This window comes from Trachinotus anak, unplaced genomic scaffold, assembly GCF_046630095.1.
Source record: "Trachinotus anak isolate AG129_WGS33_773 ecotype Australia unplaced genomic scaffold, CSIRO_AGI_Tana_v1 ptg000023l, whole genome shotgun sequence".
Classification (NCBI taxonomy): domain Eukaryota; kingdom Metazoa; phylum Chordata; class Actinopteri; order Carangiformes; family Carangidae; genus Trachinotus; species Trachinotus anak.
The window spans coordinates 1,494,461-1,512,879 of record NW_027273874.1 but is presented as its reverse complement, the minus strand read 5'-3'; positions in this window follow the sequence as shown (position 1 = coordinate 1,512,879).

Below are 18,419 nucleotides of genomic sequence, written 5' to 3'. Positions count from 1 at the left end.
AATATGAGGATAGCTTGGCGCTATTTGCAATGGACTTAGCTATCATAACAATGGGTATTACATTCCTGCCCATTTGTCATATTTTCACAACCTAGCTTGCTCTCTCCCACAAGGGAAAGAGTTACTACACGGTACAGGGAGGGTTGATATCCAAGAAATACCATTGCATCCATAACCTCCCTTATCCTGAACAATAGCAATGACGCACGCACAAACGCCTTCTAAACAAACACATACTCAAAGACAGTTTTAGTCCTCGCTTTTCATCTTCCACACACATTCCCAAAATCCCACACGGTCACCCTGAATCCGCCTTTTTTTTTCCCACCCTCTGATGGTTTCCCCCCAGAGACGACAAGGGCATACTGTATGGGCACTGCCTCCCTGAAAGCCAGCAGAGGAAATATTATAATTGCCGGCAGTGTGTTAGTCATTAAGACAAATGGCAGAGAAATACCTCGGGGAAGAGGAGGACACACTCCACAAAATATTACCAAAGAGACCTGGCTCTGACGTGTATTAGTGGGTTTATGTGACTTGTTTGCATGTATCTGCGTCTGCTTTTCATGCAAAACATTTTCAAAGAAAACAGCGCAATCGCTGATTATCCCTAAATCCTGGAGCCCTTATGTTTGCACTCAAAGCACTCTACTTGGTCCCAGCAGGACAGGATGCTTTTCTGGACAGCTGATAGCAGGGTTGGCTGCAATTTGTCTGTCATGTCACTTAGTTTGAAGTGAAATAGCATTTTACACCATTCTGTTACTTGATTTTCATTGAATCAATGTGGGTTGACATAGGTTGTGTTTTAGTAATACAAGATGAGGACTTACTCCCAGCATAAACATTCAAAGCATTTCATTGCTTCTGTTACCATGTAATCTTGTGCTTTTATATTTATTTATTTGTCTGTTTTCCTGCTAAGCATTAGCATATATTTATAGTCCTGTGGAGGTGGGATGCAGAGGTTTGTCACCAATTTAACCGCAAGGCTCCTGATGGAGGTCGAATCAGAGGGCGGACCCACAGGAAAACAGTTAAAGCCATTAACAACGCCGCAGAAAGGAGCAGTCACTGGCTGTAGCTGAAACGAAGAGATGAATGTGTGGTGGGCCTGCCTCAACTGAGGCCGAAACACCCAGTGACGTCAAGGTACACAACTGAAGATGTTACAAGCTCCACCTACAAGAACAACCCCAGTTGTTGTGCTGTAACACCGACTCCCACTAATGAATCTAAATATTGTATGTATACATATATAGGGTAAACGGTAAATGGACTGCGCTTATCGATACTTAATCGACCACTCAAAGCCCTTTAGAATGAATGAAAGCCATATTCACACGGCTCTTTTCCCTACACATATAGTTTTTCCTAACATACATGCACATTCACACGCCAATGATACATCAGGGGTAATTGGGGGTTCAGTATCTTCCACAAGAACACGTCAAAATGCAGACTGCAGGAAACCGAACCACCAACCTGCCGATAAGTGGACGACCGGCTTTACCTCGTGAACCAAAGTTGCCCCAGATAGACATACAGCTGTTTTTCCCATGTCTACCCATACCTCTAATTCTACAAATACATTTTATACAGCAATAACAAAATATAGTCCCACCGTCTCAACAGGTTCAAATACATGCTAACACCCTAATGTGTCTTATGTATAAGGATTCACTCACTTTACGGATCTACTGCTTCGGGTAATGGCTTTTATCAGATACCGGAAACCTCACTGCACACACACACTTACACACAATCGTGATTTATTGCAAAGCTATTTTTAGATGCCCACAGATCTTCATTTAGTATCAGCCATAAGCTCAGATGAGACTCAAGAAGGAGCCATTTTTATAGAGATGATGAATAATTACAACGCATCTGTCTGGTAACATGAGAGGGATCAGTTGCTAATTTTAGCTTATTTACTATGCCATGTTTATGGTATGAGTGCAAATGGATCTTTAAATAGAATTTATGCCTGGGTCAGTTTGAAAATAGATATTATTGTCGCTCATACATCATGATGCTAACAGCTTGAGTACATGCAGCCACACTGTAACCAGCAATATTCTCTGATAGTGCCATCAATCAGAACAGACAGACTGCTGTTAGCTGAGGCTGTACTTTCACTCTATTGTGTGTGTGTGTGGGTTTCACTGTGTGTGTAGAAGTGTCTGTTAGAGTGACAGGGTTCTCAACACAGCACAACGTTTAACGGGAAAAGCGAGGAGGGCTCATGACAGGTTGCAGTGGTCATGGTTTATTTGACAGGCGCTCCCCTCACAACCCCATCAAATGACTGAGTGCTGGGAATGACGGCTGACATCACTGCAAAAAAAAAACTAAGCAACACCGCAGCACCCCTGTCATTTCAGCAGCAGGGTCACCTGCGCCACCGATTGGTATGAAACCTACTAATTTGTGCAGGAAATGCAACATGTGTCCATTTGTGCTATTCTGTCCACAACACGCGATGCCAAATATATTATGTGTCAACATGTGGGCTGGATTTTAAATGTTGAAGGTTTTCTAGACGTCAGAACATCCTGTTGAGACTTCTGGTGGCTCTGTGAGCTTAAAGGTACAGTCTGGAAATGTCTTGTGACCAAATACAATTACGTTAACATTCAGAGTGTATCAGCAATATGCACTGTGTGTCCCACTATAAATGAAAATAAATAAAATATGTGCAAACACCTGCTTTCCTTGAGCCTGTGACAGCTAGAGACACAAACAAAACATTGCTGGATAGCCCCAACAATGGCCGTGACCTCCACAGTGGCCCTTTAAAAATAGCATTTGTATAACCTACATTAAGAAGAATATGAAGAAATAGTGTAGCAAACACTCTCAGATACCAGAAGATAAATAAATGATACTTGTTGACTGTTGTTTTTGGAGCTTAAACCCTACCGTGTGGTATTTTCATGTAAACCATTGTATTAAAAGCATTTTCCTCCTCATTAAAACATTTACAACACCCATTTTAACAATTAGAAACCTTCATTATTTTTAACCCATAATTGATTGTTTGTTTATGTTTGTCCATGCTCTTCCCTAGAGAATAGCTACCATACCTTGCCACATTACCGCCCCCAAATGTCAATGCTATGTGCTTGTGTCCTTGTGTGTGTTAGTCAAGCAAGAAATACCCAAAAATAAAAATAAAATAAAAAAATAAAATAAAATAAAAAAAATTGCCATAGTTCCACTAGTGATCAAAAACTCAACAGGCAACCTTTAATTAAAATGGCACATCTGTGATAGGAAGGAACCAAATGACTTTAATTTACCTTCGTTTTCAAATGTACTTGCTAGGTATGCACTCATAGCAGGTGCTCTCCCAAAATACCACAATGGACAATTAAATTAATGTGTTTTCCTGAATCAACAAGGAAGGGTCCAAATGGATATAAAGTGATTTGTACAATGTTTGACACCTCTGCGTGAAGGGAAATTGTTTAATATTTTATCCCAGCAGTGCCCATTTCTACAAACTAAGTCATGTTGTGATTCTGGTTACAGGAGCAACCAGAGGAAAGTAACTTTGAACGAATGTTTATTTAGGAAAAATAAATGAATTTATGAAGTGATCGAATATAGTAAGAACAGTGCGTGCTAACATCTGTGCAATAATAGTGCAAATATAATGAACCAGTGAAATGGGACTCCTTTGCTTGTTCATATACAGAGACATTCTGTACTTAGATGATAAGATAATTCAAGACAAATGCCAATATGTTTCTTTGTTTATTGAACCCACTGGCTGAACCCTAAAACACACACTGAAATAGTACAGTATACTAGTATAATATGTTGAATATACAGTATAGTGCTTTCAGCTTAGAGGAGTGAAGCCTGAAGCTGTTAAGCAACTGACTATTGAATTTGAATATTTAACCAGCTTCCATTAAAACGCTGATTAATTTGAGGGCACTTCAGAAGTTGCCAGAGCATGAAAGAGAAAATGAGGAGGGAGGGAGTGAGGAGACAGACAGAGAGAGAGAGAGTGTGTGTGTGTGTGTGTGTGTGTTGGATGTGCACACATGTTGGTAAAAGTATTGAAATTGTGGACAGAAACAGTTGCGTATTGTATCTAGTGCATTAAAAAAAAGAGAGAAATATTGCTTTCACTCCTACACTGACCGTTCACTGAGCTGGCCCTACAGTTACTGTTGCATTTTGTTACTCTCCAGTTTACAGTGATAATGTTGGCAGGTATACGATCAAAATTCAAAAAAAAAATGAAAAATTTCAAACTGATGACCCACAGTTTTGTTGCATAAAATGACAACTGTTGCTAGCTAGCTACTTCAGCTCATGTTAGTTCGATGAGTTGGTTGAAAACGCTGTCTACAACTGACTTTTAATGTTTCCATCCGGCAAGCTTCAAAACAGGAACACTGTAAAAGTTTCTCACATGTGCACTTGATGGCTACATACATGATATTGTGCTAGAAAATGTTAAAGTTTAAAGCTGCATATCTAAGAAAAAAAGTTAGTGTCCTTACAAGTTGATGATCAATGTAGAAAGCAAGGAAATAAACAGTGTTCCATTGTTCTTAGGCAGCAGTGTAAAGATAGTTTGTCCTAGTATTATACTGTGAGTATGATAAGGGTAAAAAGCTGCTCTTAATAACAGAAACTTAATTCTTTCTAAGTTCTTCATTTTATTTAAAAGTTTATAAGTGACACAGAGGTTGATGAGGGCTAATCAGTTTGTTACTACGACCAGCTTCACACAATGGAAATATGCTACACAGAGGTTGCAGACATTGTGAATTTGGTAACTTATCAGCCCACAAAATAATGTAGTACAAAATGCTATTGTAGTAAACTAATTAGCCAGACATGCTAACTTCAGACATATATTGTTTAATGGATTCCTGCGCTTGTATTTTTGATTCGGAAGAGCTTCAAAAAAACAAAAAAACAGAAAAGAGTCCAAAACTAAGCTAAGCAACGCTAATTCTGACCTATAATGATGTAATCAGAATCAGTTTTATTGCCAAGTATGTTTTCACATACAAGGAATTTTTTCTGGTGATTGGTGCAATTGATCAGCAACAGTGGGGCTCTCTAGCCTTGTTGATGAGGCTAATAGCAGATGGGAAGAAGCTATTTTTGTGGCGAGAGGTTTTGGTCCTGAAGGACCGCAGCCTCCTGCCAGAGGGGAGTGTCTCAAAGAGTTTGTGTCCAGGGTGGGAGGAGTCAGCTACAATCTTCCCTGCACGCCTCAGAGTCCTTGAGGCGTACAGGTCCTGGAGGGACGGAAGATTGCAGCCAATCACCTTCTCAGCAGAGTGGATGATACGCTGCAGTCTGTTATTGTCCCTCTCCGTGGCAGCAGCGTACCAGATGGTGATGGAGGAGGTGAGGATGGACTCAATGATGGAGGTGTAGAAGTTCACCATCATAGTCCTTGGCAGGTTGAACTTCTTCAATTGCCTCAGGAAATACATCCTCTGCTGAGCATGTCTGATGAAGTGAGAAATCCTCTCCACAGCATGGGGGAGGTAAAGTCCAGAAAACCTTTCTGGGGAAAAGCTCAATGTGGGTTACTATTGTGTTGTTGACAACCTCTCAGATGCTCACAGTCAGACATAGTTGTAATCTGAATCTGCAAGGATACCAAACAGTTTGCCCTTTTGTTTGCTTATATCTGTTTCTTTCAAAATGAAAGCCACTGTTCTCCGAGATTTGGCTGAATATAGCTCCGTGCCCCAATGCAAAAGCACCTGCCTTTGCATTGCTCAAAGGCACATTTACGATATGTTGATTATTTGCTTCCTCCCACACAGGTTTCATACATATTCTCCGTAAGCAGAATGAGCAACATTCCAGTCACAAGCTCCTCTGACCTTTAAGTTTCTGCTGCAACCATTTAAAAGCAAAGCAGGCTTTGAAATGCAAGCCTTGACCTCCCCTCACACCACCTGCCAATCATAAAGCACAGTACGACAGATGTTCATTCATGTCCAGTCGGATGACTAGTGGCATGTGCAGATGTTACCAATGCCCAGGAGATGCTGTGAGTGGCATTTCCAGATGTTGGGAAACATTTTAAAAGCTAATCAGTAGGAGACGCACAAATGCTGTTGCAGATAGTAAAATGTAAATACACACATGGGGCTGAGTTATTTTAATTACATGTGATGGACTTGACATAATTTGATGGGAGCATCCTTGCATGGCCCAACCCAGCTAATCAAACACACACACACACACACACACACACACACAAAACATCCCATATACAGACCACAGACATACATATACATATACATACATACAACGGTTTCTCTGAGGAGAGATACCTGAGGCGCCATACCTTTCTCCAGAGAAGACACGTCGTCATGGCAACGGGCTGAAGCGGCAGCTAATGGCCTTCTTATCAATTCAATCTAAATGACTCTCAGGCAAAACAACGACCAACTCCTCAACCTGTCGTACTACACAGGCAGAGGCAAACATGGCTCAGTCGTCCTTGAGGTTTACACGAATGTGGTCTAAAGAGGGTGAACACACACAAACACACACGCACACATATGCAGTAAATGCAAAAACCAAATTAATGTTGAAAACCCACAATTTTACCGCACGATGCTTTAAGATTGTTCATATGCACGCTCTGCATGTTTACACTCCCATACAAACATATTCTATCATGTTGACAGCTTCATAAGCAGATTTCACTTTCATCCCCATCTCTACTGGACACACACACACACTGAGCAATGTCCCAGTGGAATCCATCTTCATTTGCTGTGTTTGAGAGCAGCCCTGAGATTCAACTCTTCTCTCCTCCATCCTTTTTGTCTCCAGATGCTCCTTGCTGGTCCTCCCTGCTGTCTGAACAGAACAGCAGCATTTCCCACAACCAGGGGCAAGGACACAATCTTCTTCCTCAATCATTTCCCTGCAGATTAAATAAGGGAGCCTTTTATATGACAAAATGTTGAAGAAAAAGTATTACCTGATCTAAGGTATTTGCTAAGGCAGCACACAGCTAGTCAGCAATATGACTTATCATTCTTTGGTCCTTTAGGCTGGAGCCAACCGACAGACCAACAATGCCTCATAATGAATTTCTGTCATGTTTGCTTGATGAGCGCAATGTATTCCTGTGATGTCACGTCAACTTGTCATGGATAGCTGTTCGGCATCCATTTGACACACATCTGAATCTGACATCCAATGAGTTCAGAGTCAATACAAGAAGCAGTGTGTGCAGAAAGTAAGGGTGGAGGTGGGGGCTGTATGTAGATTTTTCATGCAAGAGATCTGAGTTTGCATCCCCCACCAGACCTGCCATTATCGCTTGTTGTTCCACTTCTGATTCTAGTATCAGAAATGTCTCTGATAAAAAGTACTGGATTGGGAATCGGCGAGTACGTTGAGTGCACCAATCTGATACCACATAATGTATTGTTAATCCAATTCTTCTTTGACACCCTAAAATTGTACCCTGCACAGGAAGTTGTGCTGTGCAGCCACCAGCAACTACAGTGATAAATCAGTGAAGAAGAATTGATTTCTGGTAAAGAGATGGACCATGGTCAATCAGTCTTTTTTTTTTTCCTTAATGCATTGTATCAGATCGGTACTCGGTATTGGCTGATACACAAGTTCAGGTATCAGAATCAGTATTAGTATGGAAAAAAAAATTGTATCGGAACCTGAATCAGCATGAAAGACTATTTTTCCCTAACTTTAAATGAGTGTATTTGTTGCCTAACCTAACGTTAACCACTGTAACCATAACCATGATATTATAGTAAGAGAATTTTACAAAAGGAGGCTGAAAAAATTTTATTGAACATAAACCTGGGGTCTTGTCTAGTGATAAAAATGTGTTTTCCAATGGGAGGAGAGGAAAACTATATGCAGCTTTTGTGTATGAAGCTGACAGTGAGTTTTTCTGACTCCATCTCTATTCAAATTTTTAACGAAAACTCACAAACTGAACTTAGCATCACCCTGATCTTTGAATTCTCTTTGACCCAGTTACGCAAAGCTGTCTGATTAATATGCGCCCATCTGGCTGTCACTAGTTTTTGGAAGCAAAGTACAATTAATTATAAATAGGTTGTCTTTTGTAAGGGACAGCTCAGTGTGTTTGTAAGTGTGTCTGTTTGAGCACACGCAGACAGGTGTGTGCACTGTGATTAATACTCTGGCAGACAACAGAGCAGCGAAGCAAAATTAGATTAGAAAGACAATTCAGTTTTTCAAGCTGTGCTTTTTTTTTTTCATAACTGGCATCATAGGCAGAAATAATAACATACAATACAAACATTACACCAGTTTTGAATAAGGCAGGGAAATTATGCAATATTTAACAATGTGAGTTCATATAAAAAGGGGATGCCGAGATGCATTTATGTGTAATTCATGTGTGGGCAAGCAGTTCAGAAGGCCTATGATCTGTGGGGGGATTTGGCAAGCTAAGCTAAACTAAGCTAAGGCTAGACTGGGCTGCACTAAGCCGGATGGTAATAAGGGAGTTGGTAGAGAGTAATCTGTCAGTGTGCCAAACTGGCGCTATCCTATGGGAGCTCATTAGCTTAGCATTCTGCCTCGGTGGTCCTGCCTTGAATGAATGGGAGTGCAAAGACAGAAACAAACACTCGTCGTGCTGCCTCCCACAGATCATCCCTCTGCCCATTTTCTCTCTTTCTATCCTTGCCTCACGTCTCTTGTCTCTTTTTTTCCCCTCCCTCTGGCTACGATGAGTAGTTTAACGTGATGCCTCTACACCATTTTACTTTACCAGTCCTTACTTACAGATGCATCAGACATGATTTTAAAGTCAGCTCACAGGAGCCTGTCAATGAGCCAAAAACTCCCAACCTGGCCATCCACCAAAAAGATTCTCCCTTGACTGAAGCTACCTCTCTCAACTTTCTTCCACTTTTCTTCCCGTCTTAATGGTAAGTCAAACAGAAAAAAAAAACGTAAGTTTTCTCCTTTTTGTCAAAGCTTTTGTGCACCATCTGCTTCTCTCTTACAATTAGCCCTCTCTGCCTGACAGCCTGTGAGACATGAACATCTCCATCGTGCAGCAGCAAAGCTGCACTTCCCCCTCCCCGAGCTACAGGTGAGCCATCAGTCCAGGATTTCCCATTAATAGATGTGCGGAGGTGAAAGCCAGCTTCTTACTGGAAATGATGCTCTGTCACGTCTCGGTGGTACTCTTTGACAGCAATGAATCAGACCTACCTGTGGATCCTGATATATGGACTTTAATTAGAGGCTTTTTAACTGAGGTGTCAATTGTGTGAGGTGGGTTATTAAGACGGGATTGCCTGCACTGCCTTAATGATAAGTAATGAGTATGTGACCTCGGTGGAAATCAAGCCTCGCTCCTGGATCTGGAGCCCATCACGTTTCCTGTTACAGGAAGTGTTGTTTATGACATATAGATTGTTTAAAGAGGCCACCAAGCTTCAAAATAATATCTCATGTTCATGTGCAGATGCAAACACTTTCTCTGAGTGATTGCCCACCATTCAGATGATACCACGGGAAAAGAGAAGACACAGGAGACAACGTGAAAAATTAAAGCGCGTGGAAATATCAGTCTTATGAGCTCTGTGAATGCACGCCTCCATTATTTAGCGGTTCTTGGAGTGCAGTGTAAGCGATCAAACCCCTCACACTTCCACTGTAGGGAATTTTTTAGCATTCCAGGAGGGAAAGTTGTCACTGCATCCCTCTCATCAAAAAAAAAAAAAAAAAAAATGCTTTTGATCATTTATAATCACAGGATATCACAAGATGGCATGTATTATTCTGTGCCACACGCACATATCATCTGCGTTACAGCAGGCAAGATAGATTATTAATCAAGAGATTTGCCATTTGTGAGTCACTTTTACATGCACCATGGGGAAACGGCTGAGCAATTTGTTCACAAGCATAAAAACGCACAATTATATGCATCTAAATATCAACAGAAAGGAGGCATTTTCAAAAATGACTGACTCACATACTGTACATTACATAACAAGCATGTCATGACATAATTGTACACTTAAAACCCTTCCATCACTAAGGTTTTGTGAATAACCGGTGTGTATGAATCACAGAATAGTACAGAGGGGACTAAATCCGATGAACAGAACCAGCCAGGATCAGCAGGGGAGGACCGGGGATCAGAGCCCAATCCTCTCCGACATACTTGACGTGTATTTCTGCCATTCCGCTGAAGCTGTCAGATGTTGCACACACTGAGGAAGAAGGAAAAATTTGTTGAAGCTTTGCAGGGGTGAAAAGGCAGAGAAGAAGAGAACAGGCAGCAGCAAAAACAAAAAAAAAAAAAGAGGGAAGACTTCCTGTCAGTGTTGAGCACGAGCTGAGGTACAGTGGAGGGACACGCACCCTAGAGGCGAGGATATCTTTGAAGTGCAGCTACATCAAAGCACACTGCCTTTCATACTCATTTTTAATCTCTTTCTGTCCCCCCCAGTCGTCAATCCTTGTGTTTACTCTTATCCCTCAGTGAATGAGGAGAGCGACTGACATACACACTGAAGTTATTGTCTACCTGGGGCAACCAGAGGGCTACACACCTGAGCCTGAAGCGTTAGGTACCCACACAATGCAGCCCTGAGCATTCGTCTCATGTATGGAGTGTGATCTTACTGGGGTTTTGTATTTCTACAAACAGAGACAGCCATGATTTGTATGAAATGCGCAGACTATCGCTGACCATGTGGACCCAACCGGGCCAAAATTTTTAACCACAACCAGATTTGAACTCGCTTTAAAAGTGTGGAGCTTTTGACCTTGTGTAAAGCTGTAGTGTGAGAGTCAGAGAGCCAGAGTGAAAGGGAAACTGTAGATTGTTTTCCACAGGTAAGTTAACTCAATTTAAAATCACATTAAGATTTGTAATTACATAAATTGGCCGACTCCTGTCCTTTGCCCACTGAGCTACAAGAGAAACATAACTGACAGTTAAGTTAACTGGTCTTGATGAGGATCGTTGTCTGACGAACACAAAAAAAGCCTTTGTCTTGCAAAGCTAATTATCTAGTCATTAAATGTAAAATGCACCCTTGCACGCTTGCCTTTTTCAACAATGAGCTACAAGATTACTCTGGTATGTGAGTACTGTACACCACCTGGGTGCTGCACTGTGCTTGTTTCCATTCTGTCGACATAACTTTATTAAGTAACACAATCCACAATTTTGGCATTTTGAATTCATTCAAATCATGATTCTTATGTGAGGGAATTTAATCACTTGGGGTTTCATGCAATTCCCCCATGGAGAGTGGTGGCAGAAATCAGCTAAACATGCTAATGGAGGAGGATGGGAAGAAAGAAAGTCGATGAACACAATCTAGGTCTGAAAACATTTGAAGCACCCTGTGGAGATTTTGACCATTAGTAGTACTGTGGTCCATGTACAATGGACAGCAGTACAACGCGCGACACACATTTACGCTAAAAGTTTCATGCTATTTCACTGATAGAGCCATGCTAAGAGGCGTAGCAGTGCTGAAGAAGCAAAGAAGCAAGGAACAAAGAAGAAAGAAAGCCAGAAAGCAAAGAAGAGGACTACTAAGAAAATGTGGCTATAAAACAGGATTAAAAGAATATTACAAAAAAAGGCTTTATGAATGCTTAATGAGAAAGGAAATCTATTCAACACTCAAGGACACTGCATTTTGGTGAGAAACACTGAATTTAAACAAAACTCTCGTTCGCATACAGGAAAACCCCACAAGACATCTTTAACTTTGCAAGTGTTTTGTCAAGGTAAAAATGTTATGGATAGCAGCAGTGTGTTTTGTTGAAAAAAAAAATATTAATTGTTATGTGGTGTACAAGCTTGACCCAAAGTGTACAGAAATGGGAAATTTTAACGTAATCTGACTTTCAAGCGGGAGAAAGTATAGTGTATTAGCATTCAGCATTTGCTATAGCTACTGTTGGAGTCTCAGATTGCATGTGAGAATCGTGTCAAATGTCAGATGTTGACTTACACCTGTACAAAGATGTTCCCTTACATGCCACCGCACGTTGCAAATGCGCAGCCTGAGAGTCATACAAAATAAAAGCTCTTGGTAATTTCTTTTTCATATTGAGAATTTGCATGGATTTAGTGTAAAGCTCTTTTGCATCCCCACAGCAGGAAACTATATTCACCGTCATTACTGTTATTATGACCTTTGCCACTCATTTGAATTCCTGCAGGTCGTGGATAGTGGAGGAGAGATGTGAACAGGGAAGTTTACAGGCGAGGAGAGGGAAATTATGAGACACAAACATAACCACGCACGGCCACGTCTATCACCCCCATGTGATTGGCCGTGAGTTGAATTCCTATTTTCTGGTTGCCTCTTGCAGCCATCTTATAATGAACCGAGATGATCTCTTTCACACACCACCACCATCATCACACACCGACCCATCTATCTGGAAAATAGCCTAATAATTACAATTACACTGTAATTATTAAGATTTTTGATTTCCACACACATAAAACAATAATTCTGAGCTACCCTCAATTGTTCCCAATAGGTTTAAAAAAATATATACAGTTTATCTCATGTTATGACAAAACTGTGACCCATATTATTTAACCTCAATACCCAAGTGGAGACTGAAATACTGCTCTTGCGTTTTAACTAAAAGAAAGGACTGGAAAAAGGAAGACAGAAACTGTTTTACTGCCAGATGAGAAATGACGGGGGATTTCAAGCATGATGGGCTCAAGAGGCATATTTTTTTTCTCTTCATCCCTCCTGTTGTTTTTCTTTTTATCGGTGAAATGCTCCAGCTACCTGTACACACACAGTTATAAAGCACATACACAGTGATTCACAAGTTTGGGAGAGGGGGTGTCAGGCTTCTGCTGCCACATCCATCACGCTACCAAGACAAACATATGGTTGAGATACAAGACGGGTCATTGCAGAAATTGCATAACAGAAATTCACAGATGTCTCTGGTGTCTGTAAGTTACTGTTTATTAGCTTATTGTCTTTCTTTAGTGCTCCGAGTAAAGGATTCAGTATTGTTGTATTGTTACTGAATATGTATTTTCCATGAGTCAACATGAGTCAACCAGGGATGGCTGAAAGGTATTCCAGGTTTTCTCATACAAACACAGGATATAAGCATTTATAATGGTGTTTGGATGGAGATTGAACCTGTTTTTAAATATTTTTATATTAGAAATAGATTAAATAGCTATATGTAATGTGAAAAGGGTTGCTCCTAGTGGCAAACCCACACAGAATTATTTCCCAACTGTACAGTCCCACCCAGGTCCAGGTAGTGTTTTAGCATTTTTTAACTCATTGTTTTAGTTTATGGCCTGAAACTTTATTGTTTTGATTCATGCTCACTGGTCTCAGCCCAGTTCCCTGACTCAGGCAGCTGTTTTCAGCAGAATAGCTGCTCTTACAAACCCACTGGACACAACCTGCCCAGCTCGCTAGAGCACATAGTCGAGCTATTAACACCTAAAGAACCAGATATTCTCCCAAAGAGTTGGTGGAGACCAAAGCTAAGATAAAAGGAGAGTGGATATTAGACTTACATTGCGTGAGGTGGCTAGAAACATAACTCCAAATGAATGTTAATGTTTCTTGATGTTTGCTGGATGTGTAAATAAGCAACAGGTAGCTAACATGTTTGCGACATCAGCTTTTTTTGTGATAGTAAGTCAAGGATGCTTTAAAAGCTCACAGTATTTGTATGGGCCACAATGCTTCTGTCAATACTGCTCCACCCATTGTGAATGCTAGGTTCAGATTGTGTTTAATGTTAGCAATGCTAGCATATTTACATGATGTCTTTTGCTGCATTCATTAAAGATGTTGATTCTGTGGTAACAGGCTTAGTTGCTAATTGTCTCTCTTAGCTCATTTAAGCCTTTTGATCCACTTTTTATAATCTGTTTATTTGATTGCCTGAGACTTGTCTGATTGAATAAAATATAAATTTAAGAAAGAACAAAACCTCCATTCTCCATTAGGGGTCTTAGAATTGTATTTTACAGCTCCACAGACATCTCCCCATTGTCACTGTTGTGCATCCCAGTCATCTTACAGTAAAAAATGTGCAAATACCAACTGCATTGTCCTGAGACAAGGAAATAATACATCAGAATTGAATGCATGCCATGTCCCATGCTTACACTGTTGATATTTTTATGTCGCTGTCAAAGTTCAACAGGAGATTTAAGCACCAACAATCCCTGCACTTTTCTTCCTAGCGGCTGACATGACTAATTATCGCCAGACGGAGGGTCATATTTCCTGTCCTGACATCATATTAATCCCATGAGACAAGAACGCAGAGTTAGTAGGCTACCTATCATCTTTAGATTAATGTGACAATAGGTTATGGCCATGCTGCTGTCATGGCTCTGCCCTGTTCGGTCTCCACTAAGCTGAGTTAAGTCATTATTCCTACTATTCCCTCCACATCTCAGATCCGACAAGCAGTTTTCTCTTTTGTTTTTGTCAGTAGGACGGTGGGAGCATCAGGGGATCTGTTTCCACAAGATTAATTGGACAGGACTACTTGACAGGAGCTGCTCACTGAACATAACAGAAAAGTTGTAAAGTTGTAAAGATACGAATCCCTCTATATTATAGATGCTTTGTATTTCACTGTTTGAACCGTCACTTTCAATCTGTCACTTCCTCCCTGTGTGTATAATTTAACCCCCATGTGCTGCTCCTCATTATTCATCCTTTTTTTTGGCATCATCCTTTCATGTCTGTCCGTACTCAGGCCTTTTTGCACACAATACACTGCGATGGCGTGACTTGCCTTTCGAACAGCAAATGGATGCAAGTCTAAGCTCTCATTGGACATGACATGTTAAAGCAGCCGTATTTCTGCTGCCATTTTGCACATAAATAATACAACATGCAACAACAATATTTTCCCATGGCTGCTGAGCTCCTGAAGAGGATAGCATGACAGGAAACATTTTCATTGGGTGTGTTATAGACAGGACTAAAATAGACAATTATAGGATTTTTCTGCTACTAGTGAAAGAGAAGGCGATAATGAAAGACAGAGCAGAAGGCTTTGTTTTTTTCTGCAGATCTGTGACCATTCCTGCCATCCCCACACTTAGCAGCCTGACATTTTAGATTGTGGAGAGCAAGAGCAACTGCATTTCACTTCATTTATGCTACATTTTCCAGTCATTGCCTCACACACACTCTTGTTGTCTCTAAGTTAGTTTGCCACTTACTCGCTGATTTTTCACTCCAAGACTCTCCGCCTAGCACACACGCCTCAGCTTTTTCAGACCAATTCAGGGAATACAAATCAGTGGAAAAATGGTGGCCTGTCCACTGTGGGTAACGTCTTGGTAAAGTGTGATTTAATGAGGAATTGGAGCAGGAGCTAGCCCGTCCTTCTCTCTGTCTTTTCCACACACATTAGCAAGCTTCGACTGCAAGAGGAACTACAGAAGACCACGGCCAATTAGCACTGCTTTCATGGATCCCATGCAGTTGGAGCGCCTATGTAATGCAACTATTTGTGCCAACTTTTTTTTTTTTTTTTTTTTTTAAATGAACTACATTATACAAACTATCAGTGCAGAATTATACAGTAGCGTGTATACAAAGTTCTTGTTTTGGCATCTTCACAGCAGGACAGAGTGAAGTTTTCAGTGCCAGGGCCATCTCAGCATGTGCTGAACACAAGATTGATAACATAATATCCTAAATCTATTTGCAGCTATAGCCTTGCTGGCAAATCATCTGTTTTCCAGTAATGTGCATAAGGACACACTGTCATGAAAAGATGTGCATAGTATATTAGCTGTGCGTATTCAAGTCATATCTTCCAGATTTTACTCATTTACACAATATTCACTAGAACTGCGTTTGGTTTTAGCGCCTATTCAGCATTAGAGTTTTCCATATTTAGCAACATTATCTGGTTTCTATTCCTGCAAGACTCATTTATAATGTATGAATGCTGTAGTATAAGTACTGACACATACCTGTGTGTTCTTTAAGAGGTGGTATTGACCTACATAGGTGTTTTCACCTAGTCTGATTGGTACTCTACTCACATTGAAGCTGGGGCTGCTGGGAATTTACTTCATCTTTATTTGCACCATTGATTATTGAACCTTTTTGTGCTTCAGCATAAATGTTTCTCTCTATGAAAGCAGAAAATATCTCTAAGAATTGACTGTACCTATTAACAAAGGAACATTGTTGGGATCTGCACACTATTTTTTAACCGTTTTTGTATCTGTAGTGCTATAAAGCTGCACAACATGGTGTGCTTAATGTGAGGGTACATGCAGCATGTTCAGAGAGAGGAAGAAGTCTGTAGGAGGCGTCATATACACTAATGACCGCCACACTACTTCCTATCCAACAGGAGATCAATAAAGCATTCACCACGCAGTTGACTACACTGTGCATGCATGTGTGTGTACTGCAGTCTTATCCAGAACAAGCTGTGATATTGGTCAATATTCATGAGTATGACAATGGCATCAATACAATCAAATCATCACATGTCAACTGCAAAAGATGCGAGAATAAGTAACTTTTGTGTTGAGTTGATTTCCATTTTCACCATCCACAAAAGCTAAAAATAAACCCTTTTTATGCACATCTGCACATGGTGTGTGTATTTTATGTATCTGAGAGCGGATGTGTGCATACTTGCATGCCTGTATACTTGTGTGCACATTCAGCACGCATAAACACCACTAAGCACACTGATGTCTGTGTTTTGCACTTGTGTATTTGTGTGTTTCAGCCTGAATCGCAATCATCACACCTTCAGCCTCACCCACTTGAAAAAAAGAAAAAAAAAAACCAACATAGATTCAAATCAATTAACCAACAAAGGTCACAGTGGGAGCACAAACAAAGCCACTAATTGGTGAGCCATGAAACGTGCCACGGTTGATGTGCCCATAAATAGCTGTAAATACCTCAGCAGTCCTCACCTAGGCTTTGGTCTGGCACAAAGGTAATGCTAGGATAGCTGAAATGCATTTTACATTGCCAGTGACCAAATATAACTACAGCATTTTGGCTGATGCTTGTTGTGGTGGAGGATTCACACTCTGAGGGAAGTTAGCAAGAAGAGTAGGAGGAGATTTGTGCAGTCTGTTTGATTTTGGCTTGAATATTCTCTATTTTGGCTTCAGATAAAGCATTTGGCTGATAGTCTGTTCATATGGGTGAGCAGTCAGGGTTTAGTTTCTTTGTCAAGAATGCATTTGCAGTGTGTTCCTGTTGAAAATGATTAGAAGTTATCACTCCAGTAAAAGGTAGCTCAGGTTTTGAGCAAATTTAGTCGTAATTAATCGAGCACCTGTTACTCTTGCGCCATCAAATATTTAATTTTTCCAATATTTTTCTTCAAATACCAGCAAAAATGAATCACATTCCCATTAGCATTATCTGTTTGTGTTTTGTGCTAATTAGTAAACGTTAGCATGCTAACACATGAAGCTAACACAGTAAACACGGTGAAGATACCTCTACGTATTAGCATATTAGCATTGTAGTTGAAGCAGAATGGTAACGTTAGCGTGCTAACGTGCATGATTTAGCTCAAAACACTGCTGAGTTCAAGTTGCTAACATGGCTGCAGACTTTTGTTATTCTTTATTTTACCGGGCTTCCTGATTCAGTGGAGACATGATGATTGGCAGCATCTATTTTAGATAAAGCAAAAACAAATACTATAGTGTAAAGACAAAATTGGAAAAAAAATAAAAAAATAAAAAACAAATCTTAAGCCTTTACCACAGCTTCTATTTTTCAATCCACTTCAGCCAAGCATACAAACTTTTTTGCAATGAATAATCTTTTTTTTTTCAGTTTCTGGCATTTTCATGTAGGATTTTCTTAAAATAGATAGGTGCTTATGTATCTAAAGATATGTGTTAATCCAAATAGCAATAGAATGGTAAAAGTATGTTCACCTAAAGTAAAATGGCCCATATTGTCAGCCGTCCATTGCAACAATTTTATGTATTATTTTTCTTTACAAGTGTGTATTATGATGTTATGAAATCTTTTTTTCCGATGAATATCAAAACTAAAAAGTAAGAGTTTTCTCGGGATTTGAATTGCTTGTGACTTAATAGTGTCACTGACACCAGGTTTGTGTTTTTACTGATCCTATATGGGGGGCAGGAGGTTGCCTGTCACCTCTTAATCCTGTGCTTTTCTGGTGAAAGAGTGGAAGAGAGAGGGAAACTGTTGTTGTAGAGCTCTGATTGGAATCCTGTCTTGGCTAATAGCAGGATTATGTCTGAGTCCCCCTAAGCCAACACTGCCAGGTTTTTATTCAGTTATAGCCTGGGTATCTCCTGGGTTTTGTTGTGAGAGTAGCGCTATCGGTTGTGTGAATGTAAACACTGTCAAGAGAAAATGTGGAGG